This window comes from Delphinus delphis, chromosome 5 (genome assembly GCF_949987515.2).
Source record: "Delphinus delphis chromosome 5, mDelDel1.2, whole genome shotgun sequence".
In the NCBI taxonomy this organism is placed as follows: Eukaryota; Metazoa; Chordata; class Mammalia; order Artiodactyla; family Delphinidae; genus Delphinus; species Delphinus delphis.
Genome location: NC_082687.1, coordinates 13,062,927 through 13,083,099, shown reverse-complemented (window position 1 = coordinate 13,083,099; position 20,173 = coordinate 13,062,927). Strand labels below are relative to the sequence as shown.

Here is a 20,173-nt window from a genome sequence, read left to right as displayed (position 1 = left end):
AAAAAAATGTGTAAATGTTGTGTGACTTCAGGTAAAGGACCAAGGAATTGTGAAGGCACATAACATAGAATTGTAAGTTGAGCTTTGTACTAGGACAGTGCTTTTCAGTGTGGTCTCCAGATCAGCATTTTAAGAAACTTATTAGAAATTCAAATATTCCAGATATACTAAATAAGAAACTGTGGGCATGGGGTCTCCATATCTGTGTTTTAACAAGTCCTCTATGTAATTCTGGTGCTTGTTAAAGATGAGAACCCCTGGACTGAGGATGGTTAACTCGAATCATGTGAGAGATTCGATTTTACAAAATCTTGGGATTTGATTTTCTCATTTAAGATTAAGAAATACTCTCTACTTAATCTAGGGAGAAGAGCACGCTTTTGTCTTATTCTGCTTAGAACAAAGTACAGAATATGCCCCAGCTAGTTTCACGTGGTTTGTTGGTTATACCATTTGCCTAAGGAGATCTTATCATTTGCTTAAGAAGAATGGGAGCATGTCCGAGTGTTTATATATGTTGCATATTCCCTAAGAGGCAATATGCAAGATGGATAAGCATGCAGGCTCTCTGGAAAGACAGCTGGTATCAAATCACCAGCTTCACCTTTTACTGTGTGCCCTTCATCAACTTTTCAACTTCTCAGTGCCTCAGTTTCCTCATCTGTAAATTAAGATCATACTGTAATCCTCCCCACCTCATAGAGGTAGAACGAGATGACATTCAAGACTGAGATAACACTGGTTAGACACTTACAGCAGGGCCTAGCACTGGTTAGTGCCTAATAAATGTTAACAAGTTCTGGGTGGAGTGCAGGCTGTGCTCTGTTCTAAGGTCCAGAGCCAAAACGAACATCATCTCTGCACTGAAGGAGTTTATTACCTCAGTAGGAAGAACCAGACATGTAAATTTATAATCCCCAAAGGTATTAGAGACTCTATAATAGCACCTGGGAAAAATAAGGACACAATGATGGGACAAGGGGTCTTGAAAGAACAGTTCAAGTGGTGTGAGCAGATCCATTACCATGACATGTACGGTCAACAGAATGCTCTTCATATAATTGTAGTGAAAACACCAATAACTAATATCTGTTTACACTTACTATTTATCAGGCCCTGTTAATTATCTCAGTTACTCTTTTCCGAAACTTAGGAGGCAAGTACTTAATGAAACAAAGTAACTTACTCAGGGAAACTTAACTACAAAGGTGGGAGTTCTGGCTCAGAGATCTATATTCCTTAGGATTTGCTTATTATTTAAATGAAACTCATGTAAATATTGATAGTTTTAATCTCTTTAAACAATTTAATTCTTTACGTTTGGCAAGTTTTAAATAAGAGTAAACAAATCTAAAGAAATGTAATGACTTGCCCTAGGAGAAAATGCCCCACGCATTTTTTTTTTTTTTTTGCGGTACGAGGGCCTCTCACTGTTGTGGCCTCTCCCGTTGCAGAGCACAGGCTCCGGACGCGCAGGCTCGGCGGCCATGGCTCACGGGCCCAGCCGCTCCGCGGCATGTGGGATCTTCCTGGACCGGGGCGCAAACCCGTGTCCCCTGCATCGGCAGGCGGACTCTCAACCACTGGGCCACCAGGAAAGCCCTGCCCCACGTATTTTTAATAGAGAGGACTGCAATTTAAGACCCTAACTTTTCTTCCCTTTCATATCTGCTTCATTGAATTAACCAAACTGCCATCTTCTCACTCATTAAAAAAAAAAAACAAAACAGAAGATGATACAGAAAAGAAGCCTGCTGTTTTGAACAAAGAGCTTTATAAAGTGAGAAATATTTCAAAACTGATATAGAACTGGTACAGAGGGGTACCTAAGATTGTGTGGCAGTACTGAGCCCCCCAATCCAAGCAAGCCAGAGAACTCGCCTCCTGTGTCAGTATTCTTTGTCCCACTTCTGACAACTTCAACTCTCAGTTATTTAAAACTTCTCCCTGTTAATTCCACCTGAGTTTGAAGAGCTTATCAATCTCATCCAAAGAATCTCAATTTATTGAGAAAAGGACAAAGAATCAATTATTCGTCACTGTATAATAAATATTTTACAAATAATTTCAACTAAATAATTCCATTTGTACAGGAAATACACTTAAGAAGATGAAATAAAAAGAAAAACAAAAAAAGTATCTTCAGCAAGCAATAAAAAGGCTTTATTTAGCTAATGTGTTTTTAGAGGGAATAAATCTTTCACCAGCCTTTCATAAAAGTCTGTAGTGTAGAGCATACAAGGCAAAAGAATCAGTCAAGATTTATAGCTCTTAAGGATGTACTGAAATGTATTAGAAAGTACATGCCACCTTTAAAAGTGAAGACTAATGCCAATTGGCTTCCCTGTTGTGCCTTCAAATGAGAAATATGTAAACACTTTGTATATTTTCCCTTGGTTTTGAGACTGACACAATACATAGGTCAGTAAAGTCAACACATCTAAATTGTTAAAAGATTTTTTTCTGTGTCTTCTGGGAATGGTAAAACAGGATACAGTCTTTTATTCTCATTTCCCTTCATGAAATGTACTCTCTTCTTTTTGGAACACATGATAGTTTCTGTGCATACAGATAGGTCCTAACAATGCTTCTCTGACATTTAAGCATTTCACCTTCTATGCAGTACAGCCTGTTTGTCCTTTTAAACTTGGCTGCTGGGCCAAATGCAGAGGAACCACTGTGTGACTTTTTGCTTATCTTCTGTACCCAAGCCTACAAAGTTAGTGCTTGAGTGTGTCAGGTATCACCTAGGGACTTAAGAACGAGGTTTTTTACAGTTAACCCAATCCCATGGCCTGTACTACACTGCCTTTGATTTGAAGGCAGTTTAGTTAACTACCAAGACTGCCTACTACATTAATCGGAATCAAGTTCACCTGAGATGTGGGCACACAATAATTCCTAGTTTTCTGCATAATGGCTTTAGGCATACTCCATTACATGCTGGAGTAAATTTGCCAGTGGGAAACTGAAATGTTTTTCTTCTTGTGTATGCTGCTTCTGCAGAGCTGGTTTTTTATTTTTAACTTTTTATTTGGAAGTAATTTCAACCTTTCAAAAAAGTTGCAAGAATAAGTATAGTTCAAGAGGGGTGGGAGGGAGACGCAAGAGGGAGGAGATATGGGGATATATGTATATGTACAGCTGATTCACTTTGTTATACAGCAGAAACTAGCACACCATTGTAAAGCAATTATACTCCAATAAAGATGTTAAAAAAAAGAATAAGTATAGTTCAAATAAAATCCTGATACTTGTTACAAAGATTCACTTCTTATTGTCATTTTACCTCATTTGATTAATCATTGGCTCAAGTTCTCTCTCACCCTCTTTCTGCATCTGCCTTAATACTTCTGTGGATATTTCTTAAGAATAGGGACATTCTCTTACATAACCACAGTTCAGTTAACAACTTCAGTAAATTTAAGAGCGATAGAATGCCTTTATCACACTTACCATCTTATAATCCACTCTAGGGTATGGTATTGCGTCTAGTTGTCATGTCTTTGTACTCTTTAAAAATCCAGAACATGTCTGTAATCTTGCTTTTTAAAAAATTTTCATCTTATATTGGAGCATAGTTGATTAACAATGTTGTATTAGTTTCAGGTGTACAGCAAAGTAATTCAGTTATACATATACATGTATCTGTTATTTTTCAAATTCTTTTCCCCTTTGGGTTATTACAGAATATTGAGCTGTGTGCCCTGTGCTATACAGTAGATCCTTGTTGGTTATCTGTTTTAAATAGAGCAGTGTGTACATGTCAATCCCAAACTCCCATCTATCCCTCTCCCTCACCCTTACCCGCTGGTAACCATAAGTTCCTTCTCTGAGTCCATGAGTCTGTTTCTGTTTTGTAAATAAGTTCATTTGTATCATTTTTTTTTTAGATTCCACATATAATGATAACATATAATATTTGTCTTTCTCTAACTTACTTCACTTAGTATGATAATCTCCAGGTCCATCCATTTTGCTGCAAATGGGCTCATTTCATTCTTTTTATTATTTGTTTATTTATTTGGCCACACCACACAGCATGCGGGATCTTAGTTCCCCAACCAGGTATCGAACCTGTGCCCCCTGCATTGGAAGCGTGGAGTCTTAACCACTGGACCGCTGGGGAAGACCCTCATTCTTTTTAATGGCTGAGTAATATTCTATTGTATATATCTACACATCTCCTTTACCCATTCATCTGTTGATGGACATTTAGGTTGCTTCTATGTCTTGGCTATTGTAAACAGCACTGCAATGAACATTGAGATGCATGTATCCTTTCAAACAATGTTTTTCTCCAGATATATGCCCAGGAGTGGGATTGCTGGATCACATGGTAGCTCTGTTTTTATTTTTTAATGGAATCTCTATACTGTTCTCCATAGTGGCTGTACCAATTTACATTCCCACCAACAGTGTAGGAGGGTTCCCTTTTCTTCACACTCTCTGCAGCATTTATTGTTTGTAGATTTTTTGATCATGGCCATTTTGACTGATGTGAAGTGATATATCTCGTAGTTTTGATTGGCAGTCTTTTAAAATCCAGAACATTTCCATAACCTTGCTTTGTTTTTTTTTTACTGTTTACATTTTTGAAGACTACTATCTCCCATCTTTTATTTTTTAAAGAATGTTCCTCATTTGGCATTTATCTAATATTAACTTATGCTTATATTCTCTAAGCCTCTTTGCTCAGAATGCTACATAGATGACATTATGGCCTTCTCAGAGTATCTTATCTGAAGGCATATGATGCCTATATACTCCTCATTGGTGATGTTAATTTTGATCACCCAGTCAATGTATTGTCTAGCTTCTCCACTGTATAATTATCATTTTTCCCTTGGAACTATGGTGAGACCCTTTAAGACTATGCAAGTAATGTGCTCTTCATCAAAATTTCTCTCCCAGTATATTCTCCATTGATCATTCTTGTCTAATCCAGTCTTTACTGTGATGATTACACAATACTGATTTTCCATATCTTGCACTCCCTCCTCATTTACCAGTTGGCATTTAACATTTTAATGTAATCTAGAGTACTCCCTGCTCCCCTATTTATTTATTATTGATATGAACCATGATTTCCAATTTTTTGGAATTGCTTATAATTCATTAGTGTACTTAATTATTTTGTGTTCAAGTTGCTCTTGATTTGATCAGTGGAATACCTTCAAGCTTCTCCCTAGTCTTTGTAACATATTCCATTATTTATTTATTTTTAGCACTTCCTTACTTCTGGCCTAACAAGATGTTCTAGGCTGATCTTGTGTATTTCCTATGCCAGCTCTGGACTCAGCCATTTCTTCAAGGAGCCCTGGTTCCTTTTATTGCAAAGTGGTATTAGAGACCAAGATCTAGTGTGTGTGTATATATGTATATACTTTTTCATAGTCTTTTCCATTATGGTTTACTACAGAATAGAGGGCTATTTTTAACAGACTCATAAGATGGAAGATATCCTGAGATTTTACTTAACTGAGCTGTGAGATCACTAAATCATTTCAACTCGATTATTCTGAATGTTCAGGAAAGACATAAAGCTTAGATTTAAAAATATTGAAACAGGGACTTCCCTGGTGGTCCAGTGGCTAAGACTCTGCACTCCCAATGCAGGGGGCCTGGGTTTGATCCCTGGTCAGGAAATTAGATCCCACATGCCACAACTAAGAGTTCAAGTGCTGCAACTAAAGATCCTGCATGCTGCAACTGAAGATCCTGCATGCCACAACTAAGACCTGCTGCAGCCAAATAAATACATGAATACATAAATAAATAAATATTTTTAAAATATTGAAACAAAAAAAGTATAGCTAATTTATAATGCTTTTTTCTTTTTGATTATTTTGCTTAAAACTTTGTAAAGCAATATAAGAGGAAGAATTCAGCTCTCGCACCCTAGACTTATTTTATTGCTATGCTATAAGCACTACCACGAAGCTTGGTTTTCAAGTAGTATTGTGAAATTATTGACTTGGTTTATGGTAATACCCATTAATGGTAGCACACAGAAACATGACCACACTTAGAAGTAAAGACATCCTCATCACCCTCATCATATGCCTTGCATGGGTCATAGGAGTGGCATATCAGCAAGGCAGGACTCCTGGAGCCCATCCTATAATGTTGCAAATGCACAGAGGGTGAACAGGGTTCTTTCAGCATTATTTCACCCACTCCTTGGGTCCAAATACACACTGCCTTTTTTTCTGGCCAAATTTCTTAATTTGGTTCTCAAAAATGTCTGCTTCAGTAGTTGATTTTCTTCTCTGTAGAGACATTTCAGTAGTTTCCTCAGGGAACTTGGCTTCTTTTCAATTTGAATGTTTTATTAAGGAAAATTATAAGTAAAGGGGCTTTCAACCTTGAGTAATAAACCAGAGTTTCTATACCTGAATTATGGCAGTGCTTTGCATTGTATTAATGCTGTTGACCATTTAAGTAAACTCATACTAATTCATATTACAAGAAAATTATAAATGCCACCTTGAATTACTAAAACCACATAGAGATTGATTTTAACATAAAGTGTTATTTTATAGACACTATAACATGAATAGGGTAAAAAGAGCAATGAAAAACTTGCTGTACAATCATAATGCAAAGTTGATGACTTAAACTAAAACACCACAGATATACATTCACAAAACCATAATTGAATATTCATACCCATAATTTCCCCCCCAAATACAATTATTTAGCCTTCTACTATGTGGCCAGTTTTCTTATTTCCATAATAAATGGTTGAATTCCCCAAAGGACTATAAGCAGCTGGAAAAAAATATCAGGGCACATAATATACTATACTATGAAAGGGGTCTAGAAAATGAGGTGACATGTGCTTGGCCTACTTGTTCCTGTTGGGATTGATTTGGGGAACCTTCTCAAATTAGCCCAAGGATCAAGGATAATCTTAACTAAAAACTATACAGAAGGGGCTTCCCTGGTAGCGCAGTGGTTGAGAGTCCACCTGCCGATGCAGGGGACACAGGTTCGTGCCCCGGTCCGGGAGGATCCCACATGCCACGGAGCGGCTGGGCCCGTGAGCCATGGCCGCTGAGCCTGCGCGTCCGGAGCCTGTGCTCCGCAACGGGAGAGGCCACAACAGTGAGAGGCCCGTGTACCGCAAAAAAAAAAAAAAAAAAAAAACGTTAATGAGAAATACATGTCTAAGAAATAACTCAAAATTGTGTAAGTTTTAGAAGGAACACAATTGAGATATCAAGTGTTTTTAATTTGAAAAACTTAGTAAATCCCCTTTAATAACTTTGAGGTATGTTTTTTAAAATATTGATATTAGAAGTTGTTAGAATTCTTGCTTGCTCAATGTTTTTCATCACCACCCATTTAGTATATGAAAATAAAATCTTTGAGATAGGAGTAGGTTATTTTTGCTCAGTAACAGTTTAAATCTGACTTCAATGCTGATATGTCCCCTAAACACATTATGGCTGATTAGACATATTAGACATCTATCATAAATAATGACCACCAAAATATGGTCATTCCACTGCCCTCTGTACTACCTGCCACTCCACCATCAAGAGGTGGTGTCTATTTCTCTATCTCCTTAAATCTGGACAGTCTTCATGACTGTTTTGACCATTAGAAAATGATGCAGTGCCAGTTCCTGGTGTAGCCCTTAACTGGCCTGGCAGTTCTGCTTTCTACCTCTTAGAAACCATCCGCCGTGTGAGCAGTGTGACTATCTTGAGACCACCATGCTGTGGAAGCCCATATCTCATGGAGAGGCCCTGAAGGATAAGAACTTATGTGAAGAGAGAGGGAGGAAGGGAGGGAGAGAGAAAGAGAGAGAGAGGAGAACTAGTTGCTGCAAGTTACCGAAAATGTGAATGAAGAAGGCATCCCGAAAGAGAATAATCCAGCCTCAGCCACCATAGCTTTAGCTGAAGCCATGTGGATCAGAGATGAGCCACCCCACTGAGCCCTTTCCAAATTTCTGACCTATAAAATTGTGAGCATTGTTTTAAGCAACTAATTTTTTAGGTTAGTTTTTTAAGCAGCAATTGGTAACGAAATTATAAATATTGAGCAAATTCAAATTTAATAGGGAGCCTCCAAACTGTATAGTATGTTTTGCCTCTTCCCTTATGTCATGGTGCAAGGCAATGTGCTGGGTGCTGGTGATAAAAATTGAAAAGATAATTGTTATCTGGTCCTTGCTATCCAGTAAGAAAGACATATAAACAACTATCTACAATAAATGTGACAAATGCAATAATAATGTAATGTGAGAACATAGAAAGAATAGTTAATTATTCTTCTATTAGAAATTAAACATTATAGTGTTTGCTTCGGCAGCACATAAGCAAAAAGATTTCGGATGCTGAAAAAAAAAGGAAATTATGCATTACAAGGGCAAGAGTTTTATCTGCTTGGCTCAGACCAAGTATAAAGAAGAGTGCCTGGATGCTCAAATAATATTTGTTGAATAAGCAAAAGGCTGAAGGGAGGGAGGTGATGGGCATGTGAATGGTAAGGTTTGGAAATGACTCCTGAAATAATTGAGAAAAGAAATTATATTTTATCCAGATCTTGAAGGATTCCTAGAATTTTGTTAGGAAGGGTAACAGGAGAAGAGAGTGGATAGAACATGGATGGTATGTAGAATCTATTATATACCATCATATGCAGCTGTGTGGCTGGCACCTTGGGCTGTGGAAGCAGTAAGGGTAGTTGGGTATTTATTAGTTAGTCAGCACCTAATTTGAAAAATCCTGGCATCTCACCCAAAATTTTAAGAGATTAGTCTAATCTTGAGGAATATTGGGGGTTTAGGTGGGATTAATTCCCAGACTGAGGTCATCCTCTAACACATCCAGGATCCCAGATATCTCTCAGATACAAGCATAGTAAACCTAGAATTGGTTCTTTGAAGTCATTGGCCACATTTCACTTGTTTTTGGTCCTTGGACTTGTTTTTATCATCAACATCGTCTCTAGATTGGGGATAAATGGGAACCTCACCCTGCTTGTAAATTTCCATTGAGATATAAAGTAATATAATACTTTTTGTTTTGTATTTGAGAAGGCCGCAAAGACCATTGGTCTTAATAACTAGAAATTCTTAGTTTGCATTAATTGGCTGTGATTTGTAGAAAGACCCTGGAACTCTTTTATCTGTCTTCATGCATTAATTTATTGATTAACTTATTCATATTTGCTGGGCAATATGGGAAAATATACCAGAGTAGTATCAATTCTTTAGTAAAATGTTTTGATCCCTATTAAAATTTTTAAAAATAATAATAAAGTGTGAGAATTTGAACCACTCAGGCCGTTAAAGACATCTTGATCTTTTAATGGATCCTAGACAAACCTATCCTATCCTTTGTTATGTTCTTGAGTACATACTATATGCCATATTTAAGTGCTTTTGAAGAGCACTGTACCAAGTATGGAGGAAATAGGAGAAAAAAGGTAGGAAATATAAATTCTGCCTACAGGGAATTTGAAGGAAAATAGCAGACTCAGAGTAAGGCCAAATAAATACATGTAATCACAAATAAAAGAAATGAATATATATTTAATGAACTATGAATGTACCTACCAAGATGGTGTTAACTTCAAATATTTCTGTGCCACTCATAGAATTTTCTTAGGGAGGGAAGAAGAGTGTTTCCTAAGATATGGCAGTCAACCAGAAAATAGTGAAAGGATGGTCTACTTTTGCCACTTTATAGGAAGTGGTTAAGGACAAAAAGGGGCATACCAGTCCAGCAGAAGCAATATTCCCAAATAAAACGCAAGCATAAATTTGGTCAATTAATAACAAATGATGAAAGAAAATTAATAAAACCTTAATAATACATTTATTGTAATTTTTAATGTCAAGCCTCACTGTTAAAAGAGTGTGATCTATTTTTAGAAAATTTCTGTTAAGCCAACTGCTATGAATTGTCTGTTTCTGACAATAGTCATATTCTCCGCTCTACCTTAATTAAAAATATTGATGAGCTAGATGCCATTGAATTGCAGTTTTTTTTTTACAGGCCATGATTTAGTAAAAATAGATGGTGCTTCACTTCTATTACTGAAACAACCCTGAGTATCATTTCTAAAATGTTCTTTAAGCAAGTCTTGGAAAGCAATATACACATGATGTTATATCATAAGAGCTAATCACTAACATTAAATTTTATATCACTCCTCTGAATGGCTGTTATAGTCAGCAGGTGACTTGGTTCAATTCTTAAACAGATCTAGACTATAGAACCAACTGCCTTATGACTGTGATAGCTATTTAGGGTGGTTACTCATTCATTGATACTTGGTATGAGTCCCACTACTGTTAGGCAGCAGGTGTTGGTCCTATAATCTCTGCACAAGAGTCAACATTCTTATTTTGTTTTATCACAGCCAGTAGGTTCCATAGTTGGGTAAACTTTGTAATACTCATGACGCTAATTGGAAGGTGTCAGAGCATTTCTGAACATATTTTTTCAATAAGAATAGCTAACATCTCATGAGGACATACTATATGCCATAGAGCTAGGCATTTTATAAGCAAAATCTGATTTTATCCTTATAGCAACCTATAAATATTACTGTTATCTCTGTTTATAGAAGAGAAATTGAGACACAATCACGTGACTATTAAGTAGTTGAGCAGAATTTCAAAGTCACGTTTGACTCCAGGGTATATATTCTTTTAACCACTGTGCTGACATCAGGCAGTGAACAAATATCAGTGTGGTTGTTTTTATAACATTAGAACTGCGTATGACATGAAGCTTCTTGTTGGACATTGGATCTTAGTGAGAGAATTGGTTGAATGGATGGGGGAAAAATGTGAATTCCTAGTTATTATTTCAGTGGACCAGGTCTGATGATTATAAACAAGCTAACAAGCTAAACCTGCCAACACATGTTGGGAACACATATCCTAATCACATCAATATGAAATATGAAAATTCTATCACACTCACAACAATTGTTTCAAATAATGGAACTCCAAAAACCTCACCAAGGGTATGTAATAACCGATGAAATTAATTTCTACTGCCCGGGCACAAGTATAACAAATATGGTTCAGAGTTTTGCCTTTAAATTCACAATATTAGTATGAAGAAGTTGGATGGACTTCTAAAAAAGAACATGCTTCAAAAAAGAAAAAGGGCAAAACAACTCAGATAGCTGAAAAGATTATCTGGTAATGGGCAATTTCAAATGAAATGGTTTTGACACAAAGGTCAATTGAAAAGAAATTTAGGAAGCTGGTTATAAAATTAAAAACATTATAAACATGAATTAAATATTTTCCAACACCAGACGTATAAGTATAAATCCATACACTATCTGATTTATTACAAAATCTTACAGTATGATGCCAATAAAACCGTGCTATATCAAAAGGGACAAACCCTAGTACTTTCCCATATGCCATGTGTTACAGGCAGTTTCGTGCACCTGCTGTGGGTGTGTTTTCAGTACTAAAATATTCATGTACTGAAAAGCCATTACAGATACAAATTATCCAGAATTTAAAGCCTTTTGCATATATATCTCTGGTATGAATCAGGATAACTTAAGCCAAAACAAAAATGCTAAACAAAAGGCAGAAATCTTTTGAAAGAATTGGAGAAGCAGTTCTATTAGCATCATATAGAAATTTATGACTTTATGTGTGCAAATATCAGACATTAATAGATGAGGCGAAGTTTTGATGATACTCGGTTATTCCCTTTATCCTCATGGGAAACACAAATGCGTGGATTTAAAGTTTATAACAACAAAACCCGTGCTCTACATATAGAAAAGTAACATCTCTTTATACATAGAAAAATAATACCTTATATCAATACTTTATTAAATGAAACACACTATTATATACATTAAAAATAGAAATGCATGTGGAAATAGTAAAATGCTGAGAAAATGCCTGAGAACTGCCAGCAATGAATAGTACTACTCCACAATAAATTCTGTTACCATTTTTGACATGACCTGGATAAGAAACTCAACCTGTCAAATGTTCATTTCAGTCATAAGAAGGCAGAATAAAATTGCTTACTTCTTTACTGGAGATGTTAAAGAGGATGTCTTACTAGTTTTCAAATATGTTATGATGAATATTGCTATTTTTAATGGAATTTGGAATCAATTTTATAAATATAAATAGTAGAAACTTACTATTATTTTATTTACTATTATTCCTCTAGATTCATATTTAAAGAATCTTATTGAAATTGAGAAGGAAAAGATCCAATACAGCCTTTTCAGCTTGGAAAAATTATTTGAAATGTTAAACCCCCAAAGAATAAAATTATTGCCATTTTTTCTCCCAGTCTCTTGCTCTGTGGGGACTGTTTCTCTTTTAATTTATTGCTCTGTGTTCTAAAAAGTGGAGAAAGATTACAAAACACATTTTAAAGGTGTATTAAATATAACTTATGGTAAATTAGTAATACCTCTTGAAAAACCGTGCTATGAGCTCTCCCATGGTGCTTCCTTTGGGGGAAGATAACCCAATTGTGTTGATTTAAAGGTTCTGTCTGGTTCTTTTAAACATTCCTTTGATGTTGTATTGCTCTGCTTGTAATAGACTGTTATTGCCCTATATTGAGTTTGCAGAGTGAAAGTAAATCTTTCGTGATGTGATTGTGCCGCCACAAACTCAATATTGTTCATAGGGCCTTTATAACTCTCAGCCACATTGCAGCGGAATAGCACACATTTTCATTTTTACCTTTTTAGATTTTTATTCTTTGTTCTGAGACTGAAAGTATGTATGCTTACCTACACTCTACACTGCTTGTTCTGTGAAGCGGTAACTGTAAGCAAAGAGAACATTGTCAGGTGGTTTTTTTCTTTTTCTGAAATTGTTGATTTTATTGTTGATCTTTTTCATTATGTTCCATTAGCTACTCTGCTATCTTATTGAAAAAGCACCACTATTGGGAAAAGCCCAATTCAAATATCTATCCAAGTTTCTAGTCTGAAATGTTTTCTGAGTACATAACGACACTATTAAAAGAGATTCTCCTGAGGAGTTCTCTCCTCCTTGAAATTCAGATAAATGTGATTTCCCCTGGTGGCAGATCACACACAGAAGACTTATGTGATCAGAAGTATTAACATAGTTAATTCAATATTAACATTGGCCTGTTTGATTGAAAGTAGAAACTTCATGTAATGGCTTACGATATTATTTGCGTCTTTTGTTAAATTTCTTACAAAACGTAGATCGATTTTTCACTGGTACAGCATTCAACTCAGTTTGAAACTGCTTGTAAAGCAAGACAGCACTAAGGCTACTTTTTAGGCATTTTTTTTTTACTTCTTGACCTATGCCCTGTTATTACTATCCTTTTTTTTGTTATGTATGATGGTATGATCACACAGTTTGGGGGAAATAATTAGTTAATAAGCAATGTTTGAAAATAAAGAATGTCCACACATGGAAGGAAACATTACAGTAGACTGGATTTTAAATATCTATATTCATTGGGTATATTAGCAGGGTATACCTCTGCTAATGTAATTAATTATTATTATTCCAGAAAGTCAACATTTCCTCTACTACAAACAATTTTCATTATTCTCTCCCTGGTTAGTGAAAATAAATAAAATCATCAGTCTTCAATTCTCAGAGACTGATAAATATTAGTTACACTGGTAAATGTCTGTAGAATCTGCATTTCTAATTATCTTCTTTCTGTTTTCCCTTTCTTGTCACTTCTCCACATCACTCTAGGCCCCTTGCAAATGAAAGTCTAAAGAGCTCTACAATGATTTATGAAGAAACTCAAAGACACACAATTTATAGGAAGAAAATTTCTGAGGTAAGGCTTAATATGCATAATTTTAAAAGATGAACATATATTATTCAATGAAGTTCATAATTGAAACCAGAATTCCTTGGATGGGGTTGTAGAGGGCATCTGACCCAGAAGTTGCAAATCGATGGCCCTGGGGCCATATATGGGCTATAGATGCGTTTTATTTGATTTGAACAGGCTTTAGTTGTTTTAGTTTTTGTTTTAATTAGGTGTTAACAATTTAAAATTGGAGTTTTACTTTAGAATATGAGTTTTCACTTCGGTTGAACAATGGAAGCTCTGATAACGCGGGGCCAACGTTTTCACCAGGGACATTCCTTAGGTGGCTTGTGCATTCACTTTCTGGCCACAGTCTCCACATAGGCTGCTTCATTTCCATCACTGCTGGCCCCTGTGGGCATCTGTTGTAGTATCTGTTGCTACTTTAATGCTAGCAAGTTCTTCAGCCTCTTCACTTTGCTCACTCTGGCTTCTTGTTCTGGCATGCCCCTCACTCCAATTCCATCTGTCAGAATCCTTACACCTCAAAAAGCATTGCCTCCCCATGGCTTTCTCCAGTTCCTCATTATTACTTCATAGGAATCTCTCCTGCTCTACTTCTTCTTTTGCCTCTTGTTAGTTGCACACAATCTGCCTTGAGTTATATTGATTGTATTTTCATTTCGCTTCCCAATAATTGTGAACACTTGAAAGGCAGGGGCTATCTTTGCATCCGACAGAGCGACTTCCAGTACATGCCTTGCACCTAGTATATTCTCTCCATAGATATATAGTAATGTAGATACAGGTATATGGTAAGTTAATTTATGGTTTTTATCTCTTAGATCATTGAAATTAGTATTTAGGAAGTATTTAGGGGATTTAAATTCCCTATCCAAGTGGTCAAGGAAATAAAAATGGGAGGATCAAAGAGGAAAATTCCCTAAATGGATAACTGAGAGTGGATTATAACTATTATTCATCTCAGTAGTTATACAATGAGTTGTTAAATCACAGCTTAAACGTCTTTGGACATTACCACTGGGACAGATTTCACCTCAATCCTACCTGCTACCTACATATTATCTGTTAGCAATTTAGCATCATTTCCCCTCTGCTGTGTTCTCCTTTGTATGGAGATAGCAGGACACTTAAGAACTACATTCCCAGCCATGTTCTGAGTTAGAGTCTGCTAGGAGATGCATTTGTATCAGACCTGCAGGGTGAAGAGAAGTTGGTGCCATGTTTTCCTTCCTCTGGCAGCAGCAGGAAGGCGTGTGGACTTCTGAGATATGAGATTTTGCAGTAGTCTCTGAGCCATTTTTCTAAGAATTACCTGGTTCCTGATAGAAATATCTAGAGCAGTTTCTGCTTTCCTAGCTCTTTTCTTGATGGGACTCTTGCTGACACACTTTGATAAGGAAATAGGCAGCAAGGTACCATTTAGTAAATTTATTTCTCACTTTGACATGGTCAAATATTTAAAATCAGAGTTTTACCAACTAGAAAATGGTGTGAATGAATATCTCCAGAATAGAAGGAGTATATCTTCCCCATAAAAGGAAAAATAAATTGGCATTTTTCCCCCTCGGAGAAAGGCAAAGATATCACAGGTTTTCTTTGGATCACTTATAAGAAGAGTATATATTTTTTATCCGAGACTATTTGCAAGAGAAGTAATGTTTTGAAAAAAACAACCGAGGCTATATTTAACTGACAAAAATACTCATGATAAAAATGTTTTAAAGGTACAATGGAAAAGAATAAATATTCCCACCCTTCACCTAAATGCAGTGGTTGACAGAGTGTTCTGTATATCATGGATATTTACTGATTTACAGATCGGGAGAAAAGGAAAAGTGCCTTGCTTCTTTTCGGTGAAATCTGGTGTGTGTGAACAATATTACTCATGTGAAATAATTTAAAAGATGTTTATTATTTGGCTTTTGGAAGCATAATCAATGTACTGAGCACTCTTGACAAATCTAGAATTGGCATTGGTTCCGACTCAGTAGATAAGGAAAATAGCATATTACGATTTACTTTTGCTTTAGGTTAGCTAGAATTTCAGTAAAATTGCTACCACAAACTTATTTTAATTAGCCTGAAACAGGATAAGTGAATTTGCCATGGCTGAGTCAGAGCCATGTAGTGTGGAAGGCTAGTCTATTGAGGTTTGCTATTGTGAGTTAGAGGATTAGTAATATTCCCGTGAGCCCACCCCTCAAAATCATCCTCAGTCTACAAGACAGAGCTGTCTTGATTGGAATTCAAAGAAATTTTTCTTTGAAAAGATGGTTAGTTACAGCTGATTGCATGCTCTTTCTCTGCTGTGTTTCTAATTGTGCTGGGTTCTTGTTGCCTGTTAGATTTCTTGCATCAGACACTTGGACTCTCTTCTCACAAGTGAAAGGATGCAGGTTGATGTTTTGCAGGTTAAAGGTTTTCTGTGAGATGTTGCTTTGTCCTGGTGAACACGATCTGCCGGCCATTTCACCTTGCTTTTTACACAACAATTTTTTCAAGGTAAACTAAAAAAGTTGAGAAAACAGTCTCTTGTATAGGGTAGTAAAGATGAGAGTTGTATTATTACTGATAATATGTAATAACTGTATTTGGATTTTTGGTGAAAGTCATTGGTAATTTGAGGTACTTTATGTATTTTTGTGACAATTGGTCTCATTTTTGGAACAAATTGGCGCTAGACATAAAGTCTCTTTCTTCTTGATCTCTATGACAACATGTTAGAAAACAAGCACATAGAACTAAAAGCAGGAGAACAAAATCTTGATTTACCTCAATGCAACTAATAAGAAAGCTGGAAAATGCAATTAACTAAAAAACCTCATAAAACTTAAATGATTGCAACTGGTTTCTTCAATTTTCAGAGAACCACAAAGTATTATTTCATAATAGGATTTTACATTAAGAGAAATATGCAGGCTGTCTCTAGCAATCATTCTTGATTCACTGTCTTGTAGCTTTTGCACCTGTGCAGCTGTGATTATTTAAAACTCCAGAGAACGGAAGTCCTAAAATTCTGATTCTAATTTGTTAAAAAAACCCTCTTCTTACCAAAACAAGAATATTTATTGATATATATTTTAATATATGAAAAGTATGTATAATCCAAGTTACAGACATGTATATACTAAAACAAATACTTTGTCAAAATGAAAGGAGAAACTTTGTTTTTGACAATCTAATATATTTTAAAGACATAGAAAATAGTATTTATTAGTGGCAAATCCCAAACAATATAAAAGTGTATAAAACACAATCCTTTCTTTTAACCCCTTACTAGGACTATAAATAATGTCAATAATTTGACATATATTCTCCCAGTTTCCTCCCATATATTTGCAAACATACATGTAATATATGTAGATTTCTAAAAATCCTGAATGGAATAATACTAATCACACTATTCTAAAACCTGCTTTTTTTTTGCTCAACAATATATTGTGGACATCTTTCTATGTAAATATATAGGGGCTATAAATAATTTTATAAATAAAATAATCAAGAAATAATATAGTTATGGAAAGTAATTACATGAAAAGATATTTTATATGTCAAACCTTGATTAACTTTAGATTATTTCAATTTGTTGGTAACTTAAATGCTTTATTAGTAAATTATTGAAAAAGTTTCCTTGAAAGTGTATCTATGATAATGCAAGTTGTTTTAAAACTTTTCTTATTTTTGCTTACTTTAAAAGATGTATCAGTTCAGTACTTTATTTATAGAGATATTCTGCACTTCAACAAATGTGTTTAATATAATCTCAAATTCTATTTAATCATAATTTTATGATTATCTATAAAAAAATCTTTCATAAGTTCGAATAACCTGAAAGTCATAAAACAAAAGTCCATTCATCTTCATGCCTTAATGAAAAACAGGGAATGCACTATTAGTTATATGTAGGAGAAAAGGAAACAAGATTATAGGAATAAACTCACTAGGAGAGTTGCATAAGAATAGGAAGAACATTTTAAGAAGTGTAGGACCATCTGGATGTTTGGTAATTATATGGTTTATGACTTTTTTATTTTCTGACTTAGTGTTTTTATGTGAAATAAGATAGAAGTAAGGGCAGACCACCTTTAAGATTATTATGGCATATGGATTATGTTAGAATAGAAACACTCCCATATTTTTGAGATGCCTAACTAAATATTTAATTTCTCAGGTGAGAGAAGCGCTGAGGAATCAGCAGTGTGACCCAGGATCACATTGCTAAGTTCAATGATCACTGCTTACTCCTGATTTTGCTTGACCTTTCAGCATGACTAGAAAGAGCTGTTTTCTTTTAATCTATACATTACTCACTTAAAAAATTTAAAAAAATTTTTTTCCAGCTTTATTAAGATGCAGTGGACATTTAACATTGGGTAAGTTTAAGGTGTACAGCATGTTGATTTGATACACTTATATATTGCAAAATGATTATCACCATAACGTTAGCTAACACCTGCATCACGTCACATAATTACCATTTCTTTTTTGTGGTGAGAATGTTTAAGATCTACTCTCCTAGCAACTTTCAAGTATATAATTCAGTATTGTTAACTCTGATCACTGTGCTGTACATTAGATCCTCAGAACTTATTCATCTTATAACTGGAAGCTTGTACTCCTTGGTCAATATCTCCAGTCGCTCCCACCCTCTCGCCCCTGGCTGGTAACCACCAGGCTAGTTTCTTTTTTTTTTTCTTTTTTTTTTTTTGCGGTACGTGGGCCTCTCACCATTGTGGCCTCTCCCGTTGCGGAGCACAGGCTCCGGACGCGCAGGCTCAGCGGCCATGGCTCACGGGCCCAGCCGCTCCGCGGCATGTGGGATCCTCCCGGACCGGGGCACGAACCCGTGTCCCCTGCATCGGCAGGTGGACTCTCAACCTCTGCGCCACCAGGGAAGCCCCAGGCTAGATTCTTGAAACAGGTCTTTTCTATTAAGAGATTTGCAAATACGAAAAACAATGCTACTCTTCTCAGTATTTTTTTCTGTTTTGGAAAATATAACTCATTTTATTAAACTATTTATGTTAGCATATCGGAGTTTATTGTTACTTTAAATGATTGAAAAAATAAATATTTTAAATATTTCTGTTTTAATTTCTAATATTATAAATATGGATAGATATAACCCACACAAACAAAAGCTCTTTGGAATCATCAATACTTTTTAAGAATATAAAGAGGTCCTGAGAACAAAAACATTGACAAATGCTGGACTAAATTAGAGGAGAAAATAGATGAAAATAAGATAGTAGGATAAAACAATAATTTTAGCATTAAACCTGACGGGAAACCCAAGAATAATAAAGATCAGAACACTTTCATTTCCAAGGCAAAATTTCTAAGATGCCAGTCATATTTGTAATTACATATTTTGATTTAATATATAAAACTGTTAAAAAAGCAAACTTCAAAAAAATGTAAATTAAATATGGAAAACTGATCAAAATATTATACTTTCCTTTAAATAGTGCTGCACTCCACCCATGTTTAAAAAAACTTCCTGAGGGCTTCCCTGGTGGCGCAGTGGTTGAGAGTCCGCCTGCCGATGCAGAGGACACGGGTTCGTGCCCCGGTCCGGGAATATCCCACATGCCGCGGAGCGGCTGGGCCCGTGAGCCATGGCCGCTGAGCCTGCGCGTCCGGAGCCTGTGCTCCGCAACGGGAGAGGCCACAACAGTGAGAGGCCCGTGTACCGCAAAAAAAACACAAACAAACAAACAAACAAAAAAAACTTCCTGAGGCAGTCGTAGAAAATCTACACTTAGGTCCTTAAACTTAATTGTAATTAAATCCTGAAAAAATAAACACACACAAAAAATCAAAGCATAATAACTCAGAAAAATAAAAACCAAGCCAAAAAAAATAAAAGATCAGAAATGGATGCATTCTTTATAAAGATCTTATGATGAAAATAAATCCCCAAGTATAAGTCAAGTTAACTATGTCTCTCAGTGAAAACAAATGAAGAGAAATCAGACAAATGGTTAATTCCATTAGGCAAAACAAAACACCAGATCTTAGAGAAGCTGAATTAATGCATTGCAAATTAATGCTGTATATAGTAAATTCTATTATGTGTAAGACCCTGGGCTATGAACTTCTAGGAAGCCTTAGATGACTTGTAAAGAACATTGTGGTCAAGACGTTTGTAGTTTAAGATAAAAAACAAATCCAAAGTCATTTAGATGATAAAGTGAAGCATAATTTTTTGAAAAAATATGTAATAGGCTATAAAATAATGAAGAAAGTTTTTTTAATTCTTCAGAAATTTTAAATTACATTAATAGCTATATATATTTCAAATTTAGCCGGACATAACCCTTGGCAACAACATTCATTCACATAACTCAATTCGCATCTACTCA

The 20,173-nt window shown here is 35.6% G+C and overlaps 1 long non-coding RNA gene across 2 annotated transcripts in view; it reads left to right on the top strand.

Moving 5' to 3' along the window:
* Window positions 1–20,173, top strand: part of LOC132425744 (uncharacterized) — a 169,536-nt gene that overhangs the window by 127,739 nt on the left and 21,624 nt on the right. For both annotated transcript variants that reach the window (XR_009519493.1, XR_009519494.1), the window contains exon 3: window positions 13,721–13,808. This is a non-coding gene — a long non-coding RNA (uncharacterized lncRNA). The remainder of the gene's footprint in view (window positions 1–13,720; window positions 13,809–20,173) is intronic.